A 22,573-nucleotide genomic window follows, 5' to 3' on the forward strand; every position below is an offset into this window, starting at 1 on the left:
ACGCTCTCGCAAAGTTAGCAACCTAGGTGATATTTATGCATCGGTGATTTCACCCACTTTGAGCCCTATTTTAGGCCCATTCCATTGTTCGAGTCGACCAAAGCTATTTCACTAGTATTCTTGCTTCTATCGATTGAGTACAAAACACATCCCATTTACCTATTTCAGCTACCCAATAAAGTGATCAGATCTTGGTAATTTGGCCAATTTCACACAAATAGGGCCCGAAATAAGCAATGTAGACATTCCTGGCACTAAAAAAAAAAAATTCCTCTGTTCTTTAGTCACGTCTCCAGGCCCCACTTATATTACGCTTGCTTTCCATTTTGAATTTTTATTTACACAAAAAAAACAGATTTACTGTTATGCATATATTGTAATAATTGTATCAATAATATCAGTGTATTCCTAAATACGTACAGTGGACCCTCAGTTAATGCCTGCATCGGATAGCGCCAAAATCAGATAACGCCTCGCTTTGGCGTAAAAAATTGGCTCGGATAACACTGAAAAACTCGGTTAGGAGCTTTCATCCCGAACGTGTCCACACTGAGCCCTGAGCGGGCCCGGCCAGTAACCCCATGTACCAGTCAGTGTGTCACTGTTTACAAGCCACTGAGGACAGTTCCATGCGTACATGCGATATGTTTTGTATTAATCCATTTTTTAGTGCTTGGAACTGCTAAATAAGCCACCATGGGCCCAAAGAAAGTTTCTAGTGCCAGCCCTGTGATAAAGAAGGAAAGAAGCACAATAAAATTCAAGAAAATACTCGTAGCAAAGTACCAAAGTGGAGGAGGAAGAGAGATGGGTGAATGTGCCTTCTGCAGTGATTCAGTGATTCTACTATATGTATGATACTAAAGCATCAGGTACTGATAAAGGCTATAGTGCCAGCCAGCGATAAAGTGTAGAATTAACAGTGTAGCAAGTAAGTTAAGCGAGTAAGCGATAGAAAAATTACACAAAAGTAACTCTCCAATGTTGTTGTATGTGTATCGGGCTGCTGAACATACGCCGGCCTGCTGTGTATCTTCCACCACTCTAAACCTCTGCCAGAATCTCTTCCAGCAAACTAATTAAACTAACTTTTTTTTTTTTTTAACAAACAGAAGTAGTATTGGACAAAATGAACAAAATTCTGTAATTTTGTATTTTGTTGGTAGCAGTAATGTTCGGTTGCCTTCTGAAGCATCGGATCAAGCCTGATGATTCTGACATTTGTCCAGTATGGGCCAGAGTAGCCATGTCCAGTACCTATCAGTTTTCATTGTTTCCTAAGCTGTGGGCCACCCCTGCCAGTTTATACTTGTTCATAAACTCATCACTCAATCTTTAATTTTCCCTCTATTTTGAGCATTTTTTTTTTGTGATTTTATTAAAATATTAAGTAAAGTGCAATTAATAATGGTTTCTGAAGCAAGTGGTGATGCCAAGAGGAAATGTGTGGTTCTCAGTGTTAAGCAGAAAGGTTGAGTCTGGCATTGCACTGGCATGGGCATGTAAGGAATATAGTGTTAAGAAACACTGTCTGATATCCATAAAAGCAAGGACAAACTTAGACTGTGACTCTTGAGTCTGTAATACCAAACAGAATGGGTGGGGCTCGAACCCATGGCAGATGAGTCTTAAAACTCGTAGGTCAGTGTGCTAACTACTGGACCAGCTGGTTCAGTGCCAATTTACAGTGAGATTGAGTCTACAGAGTTCCATAGGCTTTGGCATTTCAGAGTGGTACATTAGTACTGTATGGTCTTCAAATACTCTAATGCATTTCTATAAAACAGACCTTTCTGTTTTAATGCCTGGAATGCCTGTTTCATAAACAGGTGGTACCACCTTCCTCTGACAATTACTGTACTGTGGCATGAGCACTAAAAGCCTCACTAGTCACTCAGATGTTATTTACATTGTATTACATTGGTCAGTGGTCAGTCGTCACGTGAGGTCACAGACCCTGAGCTGCTTTGGGGATTAGCGTGGACGGTTACAAAGCATGGCTTGCTTCTGCAGTGTTTTAAAAATTGAGGTTGGAGAGTTGAAGGAGGAGGTCTTGCTTCTCCAGGAGATTAGGAGGCTCAAGGTCCACCTCAATGGGTCTGGGAGAGAGTGTGAGGTGGCTGGAGTTGTGGGGAATGAGGCTTCTAGCAGTGAGGTGCAGCCTGTCTCTCGCTGTGAGAAGGCTCTAGGTGGGGAGGTAGCAACGGCTACCAGCAGTGAGGTGCAGTCCAGCACCTGCTACAAGTGGCGAGTGGTAACCAGTAATGGGAGGAGAATCAGAATAAGGAAAGTTAAGAGTGAAGATCTGAAGGTAGGAAATCACTTCTCTGTTCTTCAGGATGAATGTACTTCAGTGGCCAGTGAAGGTAAGGATACTACTGCCCCTGCTAACAGAGGTAAGCGCATTCTTGTGGTTGGTGACTCTCAGGTAAGATATATTGACCGTGCTTTTTGTAATAGGAATAAGAAGATGAGAGATAGAGTGTGCTTCCCTGGAGCTGGTGTTGGGGACATAGTTAACAGGCTGGATAATATCATGTCAGGTAATGGGAACAAGCCCATTATCTGTCTCAGTGCTGGTGGAAATGATATTGGGAAGGGTAGGAGAGAAGAGCTGCTAGGTAAGTACAGGTCAGCTATAGATTTCATTAAGTCTAAGGGAGGGATCCCAATCATATGTAGCATCTTCCCTAGAAGGGGAGTAGGAAATGAATGGTTGTCTAGGGCAATTGGTGTAAATTGCTGGCTAGACAGATACTGCAAGGAACTTGCAATCCCATTCATTGACAACTGGAACAGCTTTTATGGCAATCATGATATGTATGAAAGGGATGGGGTACATCTCTCTGGGGCTGGGGTGGTAGTACGTGCAAACTCAGTTGAGAAGGCCATTGGTGAAATGCCTATGATTTTAAACTGATAGAAGATAGAGGTATGGGTGTGTGTGGGAAACAAGCAGGTTGCAACACTAGGGTTGGAAACAGTAAATGTATAAAAGACATTCAGCATGAAGTTATAAATAAAAACAATAGATCAGGTCAGCAAACAAAGGGGGACAGCAGAGGGCAGCAAGGGACTAGCTCCCTTAAGGTTTACTATACTAATAGCAGGAGTGTAAGAAATAAGATAGATGAGCTAAGATTAATTGCAAGTGCAGGAAACAGATATTATTGCTATAACAGAGACCTGGCTCAATCTGAAAGATAGAGAGATGCCCTCTGAATGTCACATACAAGGCTATAAATTATTCCACACTGACAGGGTCAACAGGAAGGGTGGTGGAGTAGTGATGTATGTCAGAGACAATTTAAATTGTTGTGTTAGACAAGATATAAAATTAGAAGCGTTGGTCACTGAATCTGTTTGGTTACAGCTTCTCGAGGGCCGAGAAAAACTAATTTTGGGTGTGATTTACAGGGCCCCAAATCTTGATAGGGAGTGCAGTAAACTTCTATGGGACGAAATTCGTAAGGCATCTACATACGAAAATGTTGTGCTAATGGGAGATTTCAACTATAGACAGATTGACTGGAGCAATTTGACAGGAAATTTAAAGTCAGGTGACTTTCTTGATACGATCCAGGATTGTTTTTTAAAACAGTTTGTGACAGAGCCAACTAGGGGAAATAACCTCCTTGACTTGGTTCTTGCCAGTAGGGAAACACTAATTAATAATCTTGAGGTTAATGATGAGCTTGGGGAAAGTAATCACAAATCACTCAGTTTTAATATATCATGGAATTCCCCTAATAATGGCAATCAAGTCTCCGTCCCTGACTTCCGCTTGGCTGATTTCATAGGACTGAAAAATTACTTAGGTGGGCTGAACTGGAATGACCGGACTAAGGGTCAGGTAGGTGGTGATGGTTGCCAATATGACGCTTTCCAGGGCATAGTTCTAGCTACTCAGTCAAATTATGTTCCAAATAGGGAAATCAGATCAAACAAAAATGATCCTAAATGGATGAACAATAGATTAAAATATCTAATTGGTCAAAAGAGAGGCATATATAGGCAAGTCAAAAGAGGAGAGGGGCAATTAAGAAATCGATATATTCAGTTAAAGAGAGAAATAAAAAAGGGAATTAGAAAAGCAAAAAGAGATTATGAGGTTAAAGTTGCAAGAGAATCGAAGACTAACCCAAAAGGATTCTTTCAGGTATACAGAAGTAAGATCAGGGACAAGATAGGCCCACTCAAAAGCTCCTCGGGTCAGCTCACTGACAGTGATAAGGAAATGTGTAGAATTTTTAACACATACTTCCTCTCAGTTTTTACACAGGAGGATACCAGCGATATTCCAGAAATGATAAATTATGTAGAACAGGATGATAATAAACTGTGCATGATTAGGGTCACAAGTGACATGGTCCTTAGGCAAATAGATAAATTAAAACCTAACAAATCCCCAGGCCCTGATGAACTGTATGCAAGGGTTCTAAAGGAATGTAAAGAGGAGCTTAGCAAACCTTTGGCTAATCTTTTCAACATATCACTACAAACTGACATGGTGCCAGATAAGTGGAAAATGGCAAATGTGATACCTATTTTCAAAGCAGGTGACAGGTCCTTAGCTTCGAACTATAGACCAATAAGCCTAACCTCCATAGTGGGAAAATTTATGGAATCAATAATTGCCGAGGCAGTTCGTAGCCACCTTGAAAAGCATAAATTAATCAACGAATCTCAGCATGGTTTTACAAAGGGGCGTTCCTGCCTTACGAATTTATTAACTTTTTTCATTAAGGTATTTGAGGAGGTAGGGCATGGTAATGAATATGATATTGTGTATATGGACTTCAGTAAGGCTTTTGACAGGGTCCCACATCAGAGACTATTGAGGAAAATTAAGGCACATGGAATAGGAGGAGAAATTTTTTCCTGGATTGAGGCATGGTTGACAAATAGGCAGCAGAGAGTTTGCATAAATGGGGAGAAATCAGAGTGGGGAAGCATCACGAGCGGTGTTCCACAGGAGTCAGTGTTGGGCCCCCTGCTGTTCACAATCTACATAAACGACATAGATGAGGGCATAAAGAGCGACATCAGCAAGTTTGCCAATGACACCAAAATAGGCCGTCGAATTCATTCTGACGAGGACATTAGAGCACCCCAGGAAGATTTGAATAGACTGATACAGTGGTCGGAGAAGTGGCAGATGCAGTTTAATATAGACAAATGCAAAGTTCTAAATGTTGGACAGGACAATAACCATGCCACATATAAATTAAATAATGTAGATCTTAGTACAGTGGACTCCCGCATAACGATCACCTCCGAATGCAACCAATTATGTAAGTGTATTTATGTAAGTGCATTTTGTACGTGTATGTTTGGGGGTCTGAAATGGAATAATCTACTTCACAATATTCCTTATGGGAACAAATTCGGTCAGTACTGGCACCTGAACATACTTCTGGAGTGAAAAAATATCGTTAACCGGGGGTCCACTGTATTACGGATTGCGTAAAAGATTTAGGAGTTCTGGTTAGCAGTAATCTGAAACCAAGACAACAGTGCATAAGTGTTCGCAATAAAGCTAATAGAATCCTTGGCTTCATATCAAGAAGCATAAATAATAGGAGTCCTCAGGTTGTTCTTCAACTCTATACATCCTTGGTTAGGCCTCATTTAGAGTATGCTGCACAGTTTTGGTCACCGTATTACAGAATGGATATAAATGCTCTGGAAAATGTACAAAGGAGGATGACAAAGTTGATCCCATGTATCAGAAACCTTCCCTATGAGGATAGACTAAGGGCCCTGAATCTGCACTCTCTAGAAAGACGTAGAATTAGGGGGGATATGACTGAGGTGTATAAATGGAAGACAGGAATAAATAAAGGGGATGTAAATAGTGTGCTGAAAATATCTAGCCTAGACAGGACTTACAGCAATGGTTTTAAGTTGGAAAAATTCAGATTCAGGAAGGATATAGGAAAGTATGGACTGGTTTGGTAATAGAGTTGTGGATGAGCGGAACAAACTCCCGAGTACAGTTATAGAGGCCAGAACGTTGTGTAGCTTTAAAAATAGGTGGATGTGGGTGGGTGTGAGTTGGACCTGATAGCTTGTGCTACCAGGTCGGTTGCCGTGTTCCTCCCTTAAGTCAATGTGACCTGACCTGACTAGGTTGGGTGCATTGGCTTAAGCCGGTAGGAGACTTGGACCTGCCTCGCATGGGCTAGTAGGCCTGCTGCAGTGTTCCTTCGTTCTTATGTTCTTAAAATTATCCATGTCTGAGCTGTCACCCTCGTTTGTGCTTTATCCTCATGCAAACATCTTGCCTTCTTTCCTCCTTGTTGCAGTGGGTGGACTTGTGTTGCTTTAATGACAGCAGTGTCAGTGGGTGCACTTGGGGGGCTTCTGTCATTGTCACTGCTGGTGGGGAGTCAGACTGATAGCTGTCACTGATGTAGGCTCCTGTATAGATTACTCACTCCATCCACTGGAGGGGTCACCCTGTGATTAATGGTTGGTTGTTCATTATTGAGGGACTATAAGGAAGGAAGGTCTCTGCACAGCCATGGGCAGCTTTCATATAGAAGATAAAAAGGAAAGAGACACCACCACAAGAAAAGTGTAGCTAGGAAAAACATAATCAGGAAACTTGGAGAAAGAGAACAGTTGATTAGACTTGCTGCAAATAAAGCTAAAACCACCACAGAAAGCATATGATACAATATGTTAATATATTTAGACCCTAAATTTGCTGGAATCCTAATTTGTGTAATTTAATTATCTAGCTTTTTTACTAATGAGCAACGTGTGAAAAAAAATTATTTGCCTTTTTTTTTTTCTTTTGTGGTGCCCATTTTTGGGGATCTTGGCACATGGCCCTCAAAATTGGGCACTAGAGAATCTTATTCAGATATGCTCAGTGACTTACCCATACTTTTTTTTTTTTGAGTCTGCTATTTCTTATAAACATCAGTGTATTAATAAAAATAGAGCAATACTTAGGTCTCTGAAACACAAAATGACCCCAGATGTGTAAAATTCCTTATTCTTTCTTTCAACACACTGGCCGAATTACACCGAGTTGGGGTGGCCCAAAAGAAAAAACGAAAATTTCTCCTTTTACATTTAGTAATATATACAGGAGAAGGGGTTACTAGCCCCTTGCTCCCGGCATTTTAGTCGCCTCTTACAACATGCATGGCTTACGGAGGAAGAATTCTGTTCCACTTCCTCATGGAGATAAGAGGAAATAAACAAGAACAAGAACTAGAAAGAAAATAGCAGAAAACCCAGAGGGGTGCATGTATATATATGCTTGTACATGTATGTGTAGTGTGACCTAAGTGTAAGTAGAAGTAGCAAGACGTACCTGAAATTTTGCATGCTCATGAGACAGAAAAAAGGACACCAGCAATCCTACCATCATGTAAAACAATTACAGGCTTTCGTTTTACACTCACTTGGCAGGACGGTAGTACCTCCCTGGGTGGTTGCTGTCTACCAGCCTACTACCTAGTAAAATTCCTTATTATGCTGACATAATCTTGTATTATTAACAGATTCTAGATTCACAGGACCTTTAGGAACATGACTTAACTCAAATTTGGGGGGCCAGCTCTATGCCAGAGGAATATGCAGATATGAAAACTCAGGAACAGTAAGAGGGAATAAATAACAAAAAGGCACAATACCGTGACTGGAACGATACACAAATAACCCGCACATAAAAGAGAGAAGCTTACGACGACGTTTCGGTCCGACTTGGACCATTGGCAAAGTCAATGGTCCAAGTCGGACCGAAACGTCGTCGTAAGCTTCTCTCTTTTATGTGCGGGTTATTTGTGTAAGAGGGAATAAAGGTAGTTGCCCACAGCACACTAAATTATGAATACGTTAAATATGAGACACTATCATTTCAGTAATGAATGCTGGTAATTCAGCCTGGGATATCCAAAATTATTATTGAGACAGTGCTAAGACCTAAGATGTGCAAACTTCCATGTGGAAAGAACAGTTTGCTATAAAACTGTGAATAAGAAAAACTCATTTTTATGCACAAAGAGAACTCAATTCAAAATAACAGAAAAACAAACATTGAAGACAGCAGGTGGTACAAAAGAGATAGCAGTGAGACTTACATCCTAAGACATTCACATTATAGAATAAAATTTATAATATCGCTTACCACTATGAAAGCTGCCAGTAGTAGATACAAATGTACAAGCAACTGGCATCCCATTCAAAGTAACTCAAGTGACTGACATCTTGAGCTTTTGCCATCATAAAATATTTAAAAACAAAGAAGAAAAGGTCCCTTCATAAGTGTCCTCAAAGAAGTAAATCTAATGTTTAAAGTTCTACAAAAGCCCATGTTGGGGATTTCTTTGATAGTGTATATGAATACCAGAATATAATTTGTGTACATGTAATAGTGTAAATAAATTGCAATGATGATTAGGTCTGTATGTGAAAGATTCAGTTTTCTGCCATCCCCTACCACTCCCCGACACCACCTCTCGCCATCTCCTACCACTCCCTGACACCACCTCCCGCCATCCCCTACCACTCCACGACACCACCTCCTGCCATCCCCTACCACTCGCCGGCACCACCTCCCGACATCCCCTTCCACTCCCCGACACCACCTCCCGCCATTCCCTACCACTCCCCGACACCACCTCCCACCATCCCCTACCACTCCCCGACACCACCTCCCGCCATCCCCTACCACTCCCCGACACCACCTCCCGCCATCCCCTACCACTCCCCGACACCACCTCCTGCCATCCCCTACCACTCCCCGACACCACCTCCCGCCATCCCCTACCACTCCCCGACACCACCTCCCGCCATCCCCTACCACTCCCCGACACCACCTCCCACCATCCCCTACCACTCCCCTACACCACCTCCCGCCATCCCCTACCACTCCCCGACACCACCACCCGCCATCCCCTACCACTCCCCGACACCACCTCCCGCCATCCCCTACCACTCCCCGACACCACCTCCCGCCATCCCCTACCACTCCCCGCCACCACCTCCCGCCATCCCCTACCACTCCCCGACACCACCTCCCGCCATCCCCTACCACTCCCCGACACCTCCCGCCATCCCCTACCACTCCCCGACACCACCTCCCGCCATCCCCTACCACTCCCCGACACCACCCCCGACACTCCCCACCTCCCGCCATCCCCTACCATTCCCCGACACCACCCCGCCACACCACTCCCCGACACCACCTCCCGCCATCCCCTACCACTCCCCGACACCACCATCCCTACCACTCCCCGACACCCCTCCCACCACCCTACCTCCCCGACACCACCTCCCACCATCCCCTACCACTCCCCAACACCACCTCCCGCCATCCCCTGCCACTCCCCTACACCACCTCCCACCATCCCCTACCACTCCCCGACACCACCTCCCGCCATCCCCTACCACTCCCCGACACCACCTCCCACCATCCCCTACCACTCCCCGACACCACCTCCCGCCATCCCCTACCACTCCCCCACACCACCTCCCGCCATCCCCTACCACTCCCCGACACCACCTCCCGCCATCCCCTACCACTCCCCGACACCACCTCCCGCCATCCCCTACCACTCCCCGACACCACCTCCCACCATCCCCTACCACTCCCCGACACCACCTCCCGCCATCCCCTACCACTCCCCGACACCACCTCCCGCCATCCCCTACCACTCCCCGACACCACCACCCACCATCCCCTACCACTCCCCGACACCACCCCCACCATCCCCCCACTCTCCCCGACATCCCCTACCACTCCCCGACACCACCTCCCGCCATCCCCTACCACTCCCCGACACCACCTCACACCATCCCCTACCACTCCCCGACACCACCTCCCGCCATCCCCTACCACTCCCCGACACCACCTCCCGCCATCCCCTACCACTCCCCGACACCACCGCCATCTCCTACCACCTCCCGCCATCCCCTACCACTCCCCGACACCACCTCCCGCCATCCCCTACCACTCCCCGACACCACCTCCCGCCATCCCCTACCACTCCCCGACACCACCATTCCCTACCACTCCCCGACACCACCTCCCACCATCCCCTACCACTCCCCGACACCACCTCCCCGACACCACCTCCCGCCCCCTACCACATCCCCTACACCACCTCCCGCCATCCCCTACCACTCCCCGACACCACCTCCCGCCATCCCCTACCACTCCCCGACACCACCTCCCGCCATCCCCTACCACTCCCCGACACCACCTCCCGCCATCCCCTACCACTCCCCGACACCACCTCTCGCCATCCCCTACCACCTCCCGCCATCCCCTACCACTCCCCGACACCACCTCCCGCCATCCCCTACCACTCCCCGACACCACCTCCCGCCATCCCCTACCACTCCCCGACACCCCATCCCTACCACTCCCCGACACCCCCTCCCGCCATCCCCTACCACTCCCCGACACCACCTCCCGCCATCCCCAACCACTCCCCGACACCACCTCCCGCCTTCCCCTACCACTCCCCGACACCACCTCCCACCATCCCCTACCACTCCCCGACACCACCTCCCGCCATCCCCTACCACTCCCCGACACCACCTCCCGCCATCCCCTACCACTCCCCGACACCACCTCCCGCCATCCCCTACCACTCCCCGACACCACCTCCCGCCATCCCCTACCACTCCCCGACACCACCTCCCGCCATCCCCTACCACTCCCCGACACCACCTCCCGCCATCCCCTACCACTCCCCGACACCACCTCCCGCCATCCCCAACCACTCCCCGACACCACCCCGACACCACCATCCCCTCCCCGACCACTCCCCGACACCACCTACCCCCCCACCACTCCCCGACACCACTACAACACCCCGACACCACCTCCCGCCATCCCCTACCACTCCCCGACACCACCTCCCACCATCCCCTACCACTCCCCGACACCACCTCCCGCCATCCCCTACCACTCCCCGACACCACCTCCCGCCATCCCCTACCACTCCCCGACACCACCTCCCGCCATCCCCTACCACTCCCCGACACCACCTCCCGCCATCCCCTACCACTCCCCGACACCACCTCCCACCATCCCCTACCACTCCCCGACACCACCTCCCGCCATCCCCTACCACTCCCCGACACCACCTCCCGCCATCCCCTACCACTCCCCGACACCACCACCATCCCCTACCACTCCCCGATGCCACCTCCCGCCATCCCCTACCACTCCCCGACACCATCTCCCGCCATCCCCTACCACTCCCCGACACCACCTCCCGCCATCCCCTACCACTCCCCGACACCACCTCCCGCCATCCCCTACCACTCCCCGACACCACCTCTCGCCATCCCCTACCACCTCCCGCCATCCCCTACCACTCCCCGACACCACCTCCCGCCATCCCCTACCACTCCCCGACACCACCTCCCGCCATCCCCTACCACTCCCCGACACCACCTCCCGCCATCCCCGACACCACACCCCACCATCCCCTACCACTCCCCGACACCATCCTTTACCACTCCCCGACACCACCTCCCGCCATCCCCTACCACTCCCCGACACCACCTCCGCCATCCCCTACCACTCCCTGACAACACCACTCACCGACACCACCTCCCGCCATCCCCTACCACTCCCCGACACCACCTCCCGCCATCCCCTACCACTCCCCGACACCACCTCCCGCCATCCCCTACCACTCCCCGACACCACCTCCCACCATCCCCTACCACTCCCCGACACCACCTCCCGCCATCCCCTACCACTCCCCGACACCACCTCCCGCCATCCCCTACCACTCCCCGACACCACCTCCCGCCATCCCCTACCACTCCCCGACACCACCTCCCGCCATCCCCTACCACTCCCCGACACCACCTCCCGCCATCCCCTACCACTCCCCGACACCACCTCCCGCCATCCCCTACCACTCCCCGACACCACCTCCCGCCATCCCCTACCACCTCTTACCATCCCCTACCACTCCCCGACACCACCTCCCGCCATCCCCTACCCTTATCCGACACCACCTCCCGCCATCCCCTACCACTCGCCATCCCCTACCACTCCCCGACACCACCTCCTGCCATCCCCTACCACTCCCCGACACCACCTCCCGCCATCCCCTACCACTCCCCGACACCACCTCCTGCCATCCCCTACCACTCCCCGACACCACTTCCCACCAATCCCTACCACTCCCCGACACCACCTCCCGCCATCCCCTACCACTCCCCGACACCACCTCCCGCCATCCCCTACCACTCCCCGACACCACCTCCCGCCATCCCCTACCACTCCCCGACACCCCCTACCACTCCCTGACACCATCCCCTACCACTCCCCGACACCACCTCCCGCCATCCCCTACCACTCCCCGACACCACCTCCCGCCATCCCCTACCACTCCCCGACCCCACCTCCCGCCATCCCCTACCACTCCCCGACACCACCTCCCGCCATCCCCTACCACTCCCCGACACCACCTCCCGCCATCCCCTACCACTCCCCGACACCACCTCCCGCCATCCCCTACCACTCCCCGACACCACCTCCCGCCATCCCCTACCACTCCCCGACACCACCTCCCGCCATCCCCTACCACTCCCCGACACCACCTCCCCCCATACACCACCACTCCCCGTACACCACCTCCCGACACCATCCCCTACCACTCCCCGACACCACCACCATCCCCCCTCCCCGACACCACCTCCCCCTACCACTCCCCGACACCACCACCTCCCCCACACCACCCTCCCTACCATCCCCTACCACTCCCCGACACCACCTCCCGCCATCCCCTACCACTCCCCGACACCACCTCCCGCCATCCCCTACCACTCCCCGACACCACCTCCCGCCATCCCCTACCACTCCCCGACACCACCTCCCGCCATCCCCTACCACTCCCCGACACCACCTCCCGCCATCCCCTACCACTCCCCGACACCACCATCCGCTACCACTCCCCGACACCACCTCCCCCACTCCCCGACACCACTCCCCCATCCCCACCACTCCCCCCATCCCCTACCACACCACCTCCCGCCATCCCCTACCACTCCCCGACACCACCTCCCGCCATCCCCTACCACTCCCCGACACCACCTCCCGCCATCCCCTACCACTCCCCGACACCACCTCCCGCCATCCCCTACCACTCCCCGACACCACCATCCCCTACCACTCTGCGACACCACCTCCCGCCATCATCTACCACTCCCCGACACCACCTCCCGCCATCCCCTACCACTCCCCGACACCACCTCCCGCCATCCCCTACCACTCCCCGACACCACCTCCCGCCATCCCCTACCACTCCCCGACACCACCTCCCGCCATCCCCTACCACTCCCCGACACCACCTCCCGCCATCCCCTACCCTACTCCCCGACACCACCTCCCGCCATCCCCTACCACTACCACCTCCCACCATCCCCTACCACTCCCCGACACCACCTCCCGCCATCCCCTACCACTCCCCGACACCACCTCCCGCCATCCCCTACCACTCCCCGACACCACCTCCCGCCATCCCCTACCACTCCCCGACACCACCTCCCGCCATCCCCTACCACTCCCCGACACCACCATCCCCTGCCACTCCCCGACACCACCATCCGCTACCACTCCCCCATCCCCACCACTCCCACCATCCCCTACCACTCCCCGACACCACCTCCCGCCATCCCCTACCATCCCCTCCCGCCACCACTCCCCGACACCACCTCCCGCCCCCTACCACTCCCCGACACCACCTCCCGCCATCCCCTACCACTCCCCGACACCACCTCCCGCCATCCCCTACCACTCCCCGACACCACCTCCCGCCATCCCCTACCACTCCCCGACACCACCTCCCGCCATCCCCTACCACTCCCCGACACCACCTCCCGCCATCCCCTACCACTCCCCGACACCACCTCCCGCCCCATCCCCTACCACTCCCCGACACCACCTCCCGCCATCCCCTACCACTCCCCCACACCACCCCCCGCCATCCCCTACCACTCCCCGACACCACCTCCCGCCATCCCCTACCACTCCCCGACACCACCTCTCGCCATCCCCTACCACTCCCCGACACCACCTCCCGCCATCCCCTACCACTAGCCGACACCACCTCCCACTATCCCGTACCACTCCCCGACACCACCTCCCGCCATCCCCTACCACTCCCCGACACCACCTCCCACCATCCCCTACCACTCCCCGACACCACCTCCCGCCATCCCCCTCCACTCCCCGACACCACACTCCCCGACACCACCTCCCGCCATCCCCTACCACTCCCCGACACCACCTCCCACCATCCCCTACCACTCCCCGACACCACCTCCTGCCATCCCCTACCACTCCCCGACACCACCTCCCGCCATCCCCTACCACTCCCCGACACCATCCTTTACCACTCCCCGACACCACCTCCCGCCATCCCCTACCACTCCCCGACACCACCTCCCACCATCCCCTACCACTCCCCGACACCACCTCCCGCCATCCCCTACCACTCCCCGACACCACTTCCCACCATCCCCTACCACTCCCCGACACCACCTCCCACCATCCCTTACCACTCCCCATCACCACCTCCCGCCATCCCCTACCAATCTCCGACACCACCTTCCGCCATCCCCTACCACTCCCCGACACCACCTCCCGCCATCCCCTACCACTTCCCGACACCACCTCCCGCCATCCCCTACCACTCCCCCACACCACCTCCCGCCATCCCCTACCACTCCCCGACACCACCTCCCGCCATCCCCTACCACTCCCCGACACCACCTCCCGCCATCCCCTACCACTCCCCGACACCACCTCCCGCCATCCCCTACCACTCCCCGACACCACCTCCCGCCATCCCCTACCACTCCCCGACACCACCTCCCGCCATCCCCTACCACTCCCCGACACCACCTCCCGCCATCCCCTACCACTCCCCGACACCACCTCCCGCCATCCCCTACCACTCCCCGACACCACCTCCCGCCATCCCCTACCACTCCCCGACCCCACCATGCCCTGCCACTCCCCGACACCACCCCCCATCCCCTACCACTCCCCGACACCACCTCCCGCCATCCCCTACCACTCCCCGACACCACCTCCCGCCATCCCCTACCACTCCCCGACACCACCTCCCGCCATCCCCTACCACTCCCCGACACCACCTCCCGCCATCCCCTACCACTCCCCGACACCATCTCCCGCCATCCCCTACCACTCCCCGACACCAGCTGCCGCCATCCCCTACCACTCCCCGACACCACCTCCCACCATCCCCTACCACTCCCCGACACCACCTCCCGCCATCCCCTACCACTCCCCGACACCACCTTCCCCTACCACTCCCCGACACCACCCACTCCCCGACACCACTCCCCTACCACTCCCCGACACCACCACCATCCCCCGACACCATCCCCTACCACTCCCCGACACCACCTCCCGCCACCACCACTCCCCGACACCACCTCCCGCCCCCTACCACTCCCCGACACCACCTCCCGCCATCCCCTACCACTCCCCGACACCACCTCCCGCCATCCCCTACCACTCCCCGACACCACCTCCCACCATCCCCTACCACTCCCCGACACCACCTCCCGCCATCCCCTACCACTCCCCGATGCCACTTCCCGACACCACCTCCCGCCATCCCCTACCACTCCCCGACACCACCTCCCACCATCCCCTACCACTCCCCGACACCACCTCCCGCCATCCCCTACCACTCCCCGACACCACCCGCCATCCCCTACCACTCCCCGACACCACCTCCCGCCATCCCCTACCACTCCCCGACACCACCTCCCGCCATCCCCTACCACTCCCCGACACCACCTCCCGCCATCCCCTACCACTCCCCGACACCACCTCCCGCCATCCCCTACCACTCCCCGACACCACCTCCCACCATCCCCTACCACTCCCCGACACCACCTCCCGCCATCCCCTACCACCTCCAGCCATCCACTACCACTCCCTGACACCACCTCCCACCATCCCCTACCACTCCCCGACACCACCTCCCGCCATCCCTTACCACTCCCCGACACCACCTCTACCTCCCGCCATCCCCTACCACTCCCCGACACCACCTCCCGCCATCCCCTACCACTCCCCGACACCACCTCCCGCCATCCCCTACCACTCCCCGACACCACCTCCCGCCATCCCCTACCACTCCCCGACACCACCTCCCACCATCCCCTACCACTCCCCGACACCACCTCCCACCATCCCCTACCACTCCCCGACACCACCTCCCGCCATCCCCTACCACTCCCCGACACCACCTCCCGCCATCCCCTACCACTCCCCGACACCACCTCCCACCTCCCGCCATCCCCTACCACTCCCCGACACCACCTCCCGCCATCCCCTACCACTCCCCGACACCACCTCCCGCCATCCCCTACCACTCCCCGACACCACCTCCCGCCATCCCCTACCACTCCCCCACACCACCTCCCGCCATCCCCTACCACTCCCCGACACCACCTCCCGCCATCCCCTACCACTCCCCGACACCACCTCCCACCATCCCCTACCACTCCCCGACACCACCTACCACTCCCCGACACCACCTACCACCATCCCCTACCACTCCCCGACACCACCTCCCGCCATCCCCTACCACTCCCCGACACCACCTCCCGCCATCCCCTACCACTCCCCGACACCACCTCCCGCCATCCCCTACCACTCCCCGACACCACCTCCCGCCATCCCCTACCACTCCCCGACACCACCTCCCACCATCCCCTACCACTCCCCGACACCACCTCCCGCCATCCCCTACCACCTCCCGCCATCCCCTACCACTCCCCGCCATCCTCTACCACACCACCACCTCCCCGACACCACCCCGCCATCCCCTACCACTCCACCACACCACCTCCCACCACCCCCTACCATCCCCTACCACTCCCCGACACCACCTCCCGCCATCCCCTACCACTCCCCGACACCACCTCCCGCCATCCCCTACCACTCCCCGACACCACCTCCCGCCATCCCCTACCATTCTCCGACACCACCTCCCACCATCCCCCCTACCACTCCCGGTCACCACCTCCCGCCGTCCCCTTTCACTCCCCGACACCACCTCCCGGCATCCCCTACCACCACACCACCCCACCATCCCCTACCACCCCCGACACCACCACTCCCCGACACCACCTCCCGCCATCCCCTACCACTCCCCGACACCCCTCCCGCCACCACTCCCCGACACCACCCTCCCGCCATCCCCACCCCCTACCACTCCCCGACACCACCTCCCGCCATCCCCTACCACTCCCCGACACCACCTCTCGCCATCTCCTACCACTCCCCGACACCACCTCCCGCCATCCCCATCCCCCGACACCACTTCCCCGACACCACCTCCCGCCATCCCCTACCACTCCCCGACACCACCTCCCGCCATCCCCTACCACTCCCCGACACCACCTCTCGCCATCCTTTACCACCTTTCGCCATCCCCTACCACTCCCCGACACCACCTCCCGCCATCCCCTACCACTTCCCAACTCCACCTCCTGCCATCCCCTACCACTCCCCGACACCACCTCCTGCCATCCCCTACCACTCCCCAACTCCACCTCCTGCCATCCACTACCACTCCCCGACACCACCTCCCGCCATCCCCTACCACTCCCCGACACCACCTCCCTCCATCCCCTACCACTCCCCGACACCACCTCCCACCATCCCCTACCACTCCCCGACACCACCTCCCGCCATCCCCTACCACTCCCCGACACCACCTCCCGCCATCCCCTACCACTCCCCCACCACTTCCCACCACCTCCCGCCATCCCCTACCACTCCCCGACACCACCTCCCGCCATCCCCTACCACTCCCCGACGCCATCCCTTACCACTCCCCGACACCACCTCCCGCCATCCCCGACACCACCTCCCGCCATCCCCTACCACTCCCCGACACCACCTCCTGCCATCCCCTACCACTCCCCAACACCACCTCCCACCATCCCCTACCACTCACCGACACCACCTCCCGCCATACCCCACCACTCCCCGACAACAGCTCCCACCATCCCCTACCACTCCCCGACACCAGCTCCCGCTATCCCCTACCACTCCCCGACACCACCTCCCACCATCCCCTACCACTCCCCGACACCACCTCCCGCCATCCCCTACCACTCCCCGACATCACCACCACTCACCGACACCACCTTCCGCCATCCCCTACCACTCCCCGACACCACCTCCCGCCATCCCCTACCACTCCCCGACACCACCTACCACCATCCCCGCCATCCCCCCCGACACCACCTCCCGCCGTCCCCTACCACTCCCCGACACCACCTCCCGCCATCCCCTACCACTCCCCGACACCAACTCCCGCCATCCCCTACCACTCCCCGACACCACCTCCCGCCATCCCCTACCACTCCCCGACACCACCATCCCCTACCACTCCGCAACTCCACCTCCCGCCATCCCCTACCACTCCCCAACACCACCTCCCGCCATCCCCTACCACTCCCGACACCACCTCCCACCATCCACTACCTCTCTCTGACACCACCTCCCGCCTTCCCCTACCACTCCTCGACACCACCTCCCGCCATCCCCTACCACTCCCCGACACCACCTCCCGCCATCCCCTACCACTCCCCGACACCACCTCCCGCCATCCCCTACCACTCCCCGACACCACCTCCCGCCATCCCCTACCACTCCCCGACACCACCTCCTGCCATCCCCTACCACTCCCCGACACCACCTCCCGCCATCCCCTACCACTCCCCGACACCACCTCCCGCCATCCCCTACCACTCCCCGACACCACCTCCCGCCATCCCCTACCACTCCCCAACACCACATCCCGTTATTCCACTAACACTCCCCGACACCACCTCCCACCATCCCCTACCACTCCCCGACACCACCTCCCGCCATCCCCTACCACTCCCCGAAAGGGGTATAAGCACTTAAGTCTTAGAATTAACAAAGATATTAGACAAGAGATAACCTGTAGCTGTAACTGAAGTGTTACTTTGTACACAGAAAAAGAGGTTAACATGAGTTTGTGGCTGAATGACTTACTGAATGACTTGACTGACTTACTGAATGACTGACTGAATGATTTGACTGTCTTACTGAATGACTTGACTGACTTACTGAGTGACGACTGACTGAATGACTTGACTGACTTACTGAATGACTTGACTGACTTACTGAGTGACCTGACTGACTTACTAAATGACTTGACTAACTTACTGAGTGACTTGATGGACTGAATGAATGACTTGACTGACTGAATGAATGACTTGACTAACTTACTAAGTGACTTGACTAACTTACTGAGTGACTTGGCTGACTGAATGAATTACTTGACTGACTGAATGAATGACTTGACTGACTTACTGAGTGACTTGGCTGACTGAATGAATGACTTGACTGACTGAATGAATGACTTGACTGACTGAATGAATGACTTGACTGACTTACTGAGTGACTTGATTGACTTACTGAGTGACTGGACTGACTTACTGAGTGACGACTGTAATAATATATTATTATATTATTATTATTGCTGAAAAGAAAAAGAGAGTGATTTCCATGGAATTAAAGCATGAAATCATAGATAAACAAGCGAGGTGTCCAGGTTTTGGGTTGAGGGGGAAGAGGGAGGGGGGGGAGCTGGCTCGTAACTCAAATGTTGGCTCGTAACTCAGAGCAAAAAATTGACCCAGGGATGGCTCATATCTCAAAAAATTCCTAAGTTGGGACACTCGTAAGTCAAGGTTCCACTGTATTAAATATCACTTATTTCCTAACTCTTTTAGCCAACTACAGTAGTTGTATGTTTATTATACACTATATGTACATTTTTAATATAGAGTACATACTTTCATCCTTTTTACTGCATCATGCATCATTGCTTTTTTGATATGAAGAGGCCATAAAGTTTTTACTTTTGGCACTTACTTTCCCCTTGAATAATTTTTTTGACACACTGTCTCCCTCCAAGGTAGGGTGACCCAAAAAAAGAAGAAATGCTTTCACAGTCACTCACTCCATTACTGTCTTGCCAGTGGCATTCTGACATTATAGCTCAGATACTCTTCCAAAGTGCAGTATACCCACCCCTCCTTCAGAGTGCAAGCACTGTACTTCCTACCTCTAGGATTCAAGTCTAGCTAACTGCTTTCCCTGAATCCCTTCATAAATGTTACCTTGCTTACTCTCCAACAGTACATCAAGTCATACAAACCACTTGCTTCTTCTCCTGTTTAAAATGCTTGCACATGCCTGTTAAATTCACAAGCCCCTAGCACACAAAACCTTTACCTTCCTCCCTCCAAGCTTTCCTATGTCTCCTTCCTTCCACTACAGATTTATATATGCTCTAAGTCATCCTGTTTTACTCCATCCTCTCTAAATATCCAAACCACCTCAACAACCCCTCCTCAAACTTCTGGATAATACTTTTCATAACCCCACACCTCCCTCTAATAATCAAGCTACAAAATTTCTGCATAACATTCACACCACACATTGCCCTTAGGCATGACATCTACACTGCCTCTAGCCTCCTCCTTGCTACAACATTTAAAACCCATGCTTCACATCCATATAACAGTGTTAGCACCACTGTATTCTGGTACATTACCCTTTTTACCTCTATGGCTTAGATTGAGAAAATGAGAAAAAACATTGATTTGTGTGTGTGTGTGTGCTTTTTTATAAAAGTGTTGATATACCTCAGAGGTTGGGGAACCGGGGTAAATTACCCCAGATGGGGTAGAAATGAAAATCTTGGGGGTATTGAAGGCTCAATGAACGTATAAATAAAATTGCACAAAAATTTATTATCTAATAAGCAAAGCACATTATGAAAGTCATATTTTTTCAAGCAAATAATTTTTAACTTATTGAGCAATTTTGCTATACAAAAATTTGTTTTGGGGTAATACCCCAAAAAAGAGTTTGCCAACCTCTGATCTAGCTATATCAAATAGGGCAAAAAATAATTCTGACACACAGTTCTTGCATTAGACAGTAACACAATTAGAGTACAGACGCCCCCCAACTTACGAACACGTTACGTCCCAGAAGGCTGTTCGTATCTTGAATTGTTTGTAAGTCGTTATTTTGCCATTTTTCAAATGTTACGATTATTATTATTGTTTTTAATATTATTATCATTATTATTATTGTTCTCTCTTTGTGCCATTGTTCGTTGAAAACTTAAAGACAATACTGTACAGTATCAGTAACGTACGGTTCTTAATACTAAAGGGGCGAGGGGCTTGAACTTCCAGCAGGCGTGCATGAGCGTGTTTGATAGGAGTGAATGGAGACGAATGGTATTTGGGACCTGACGATCTGTTGGAGTGTGAGCAGGGTAATATTTAGTGAAGGGATTCAGGGAAACCGGTTATTTTTATATAGCCGGACTTGAGTTCTGGAAATGAGAAGTACAATGCCTGCAGTCTAAAGGAGGGGTTTGGGATATTAGCAGTTTGGAGGGATATGTTGTGTAACTTTATACGTATATGCTTCTAAACTGTTGTGTTCTGAGCACCTCTGCAAAAACAGTGATTATGTGTGAGTGAGGTGTTGAATGATGATGAAAGTATTTTCTTTTTGGGGATTTTCTTTCTTTTTGGGTCACCCTGCCTCGGTGGGAGACGGCCGACTTGTTGAAAAAAAAAAAATTCAATAGTAAATACAGTGGACCCCCGCCATTCAGAGGCCGCGACTTTCGTGAAATCCGACTTTCGGCAAGTTTTTTCGGCAAAATTTAGCTTCGTGGTTCATGATTGGACTCGTGATTCGGCGACTTTCTGGTACGCGTCTTCTCGTCAGTGCGCACACAAAGCCAGTCTCCCGCACTATTCACACTCATTGTATCATTGCTTACCAGCATGTGACCATCACCCCACGGGTTCATGCAACACATTTCATAATAATTCATTGTTTTTTGTGCTTGCAACTGCTAAATAAGCCACCATGGGCCCAAAGAAAGCTCCTTTGGTAAAGAAGGTGAGAAACACGATAGAATTCAAGAAAAAACTCAGCAAAGTACTAAAGTAGAGGAGGAAGAGAGAGGGGAGAATGTGCCTTCTGCAGTGATTCAGTGATTCTACAATATATATGATACTAAAGCAGCAGGTATCGATAAAGGCTATAGCTCCAGCCAGTGATAAAGTGTAGAATTAACAGTGTAGCAAGTAAGTTAAGTGAGTAAGTGATGTGTATAGGACCGCTGAACATACACCGACCTGCTATCTTCCACCACCCTAAACCTCTGCCAACATCTCCTTCATCAAACTAATTAAACTAACATCTCCTCCAAGGCAAGTGTAAATATAAAAGTGTAAGTATAAAAGTAAATATAAGTGTAAATATAAAAGGACACCAATGGAAATACATGTATGTCACTCTTGAATTTTTTGGGTTATCCTGGGTACTTCACACATATGCTGCTATGTATGATAATCTATGTATGTAACTGTATTTGTGTATACCTGAATAAACTTAGTTATTTATAAATTAAAATGTAAATATTTCTTATTTATAAATTAAAATGTAAATATTTCTTAT

At 53.0% G+C, this 22,573-nt stretch overlaps 1 protein-coding gene across 1 annotated transcript in view; it reads left to right on the plus strand.

The window, feature by feature from the left end:
* Pus10 (Pseudouridine synthase 10) overlaps positions 1 to 22,573 on the plus strand; it is a 122,480-nt gene that overhangs the window by 64,061 nt on the left and 35,846 nt on the right. The gene's annotated exons all lie outside the window — the stretch shown is intronic.

Source organism: Cherax quadricarinatus, chromosome 16 (assembly GCF_038502225.1).
Source record: "Cherax quadricarinatus isolate ZL_2023a chromosome 16, ASM3850222v1, whole genome shotgun sequence".
In the NCBI taxonomy this organism is placed as follows: Eukaryota; Metazoa; Arthropoda; class Malacostraca; order Decapoda; family Parastacidae; genus Cherax; species Cherax quadricarinatus.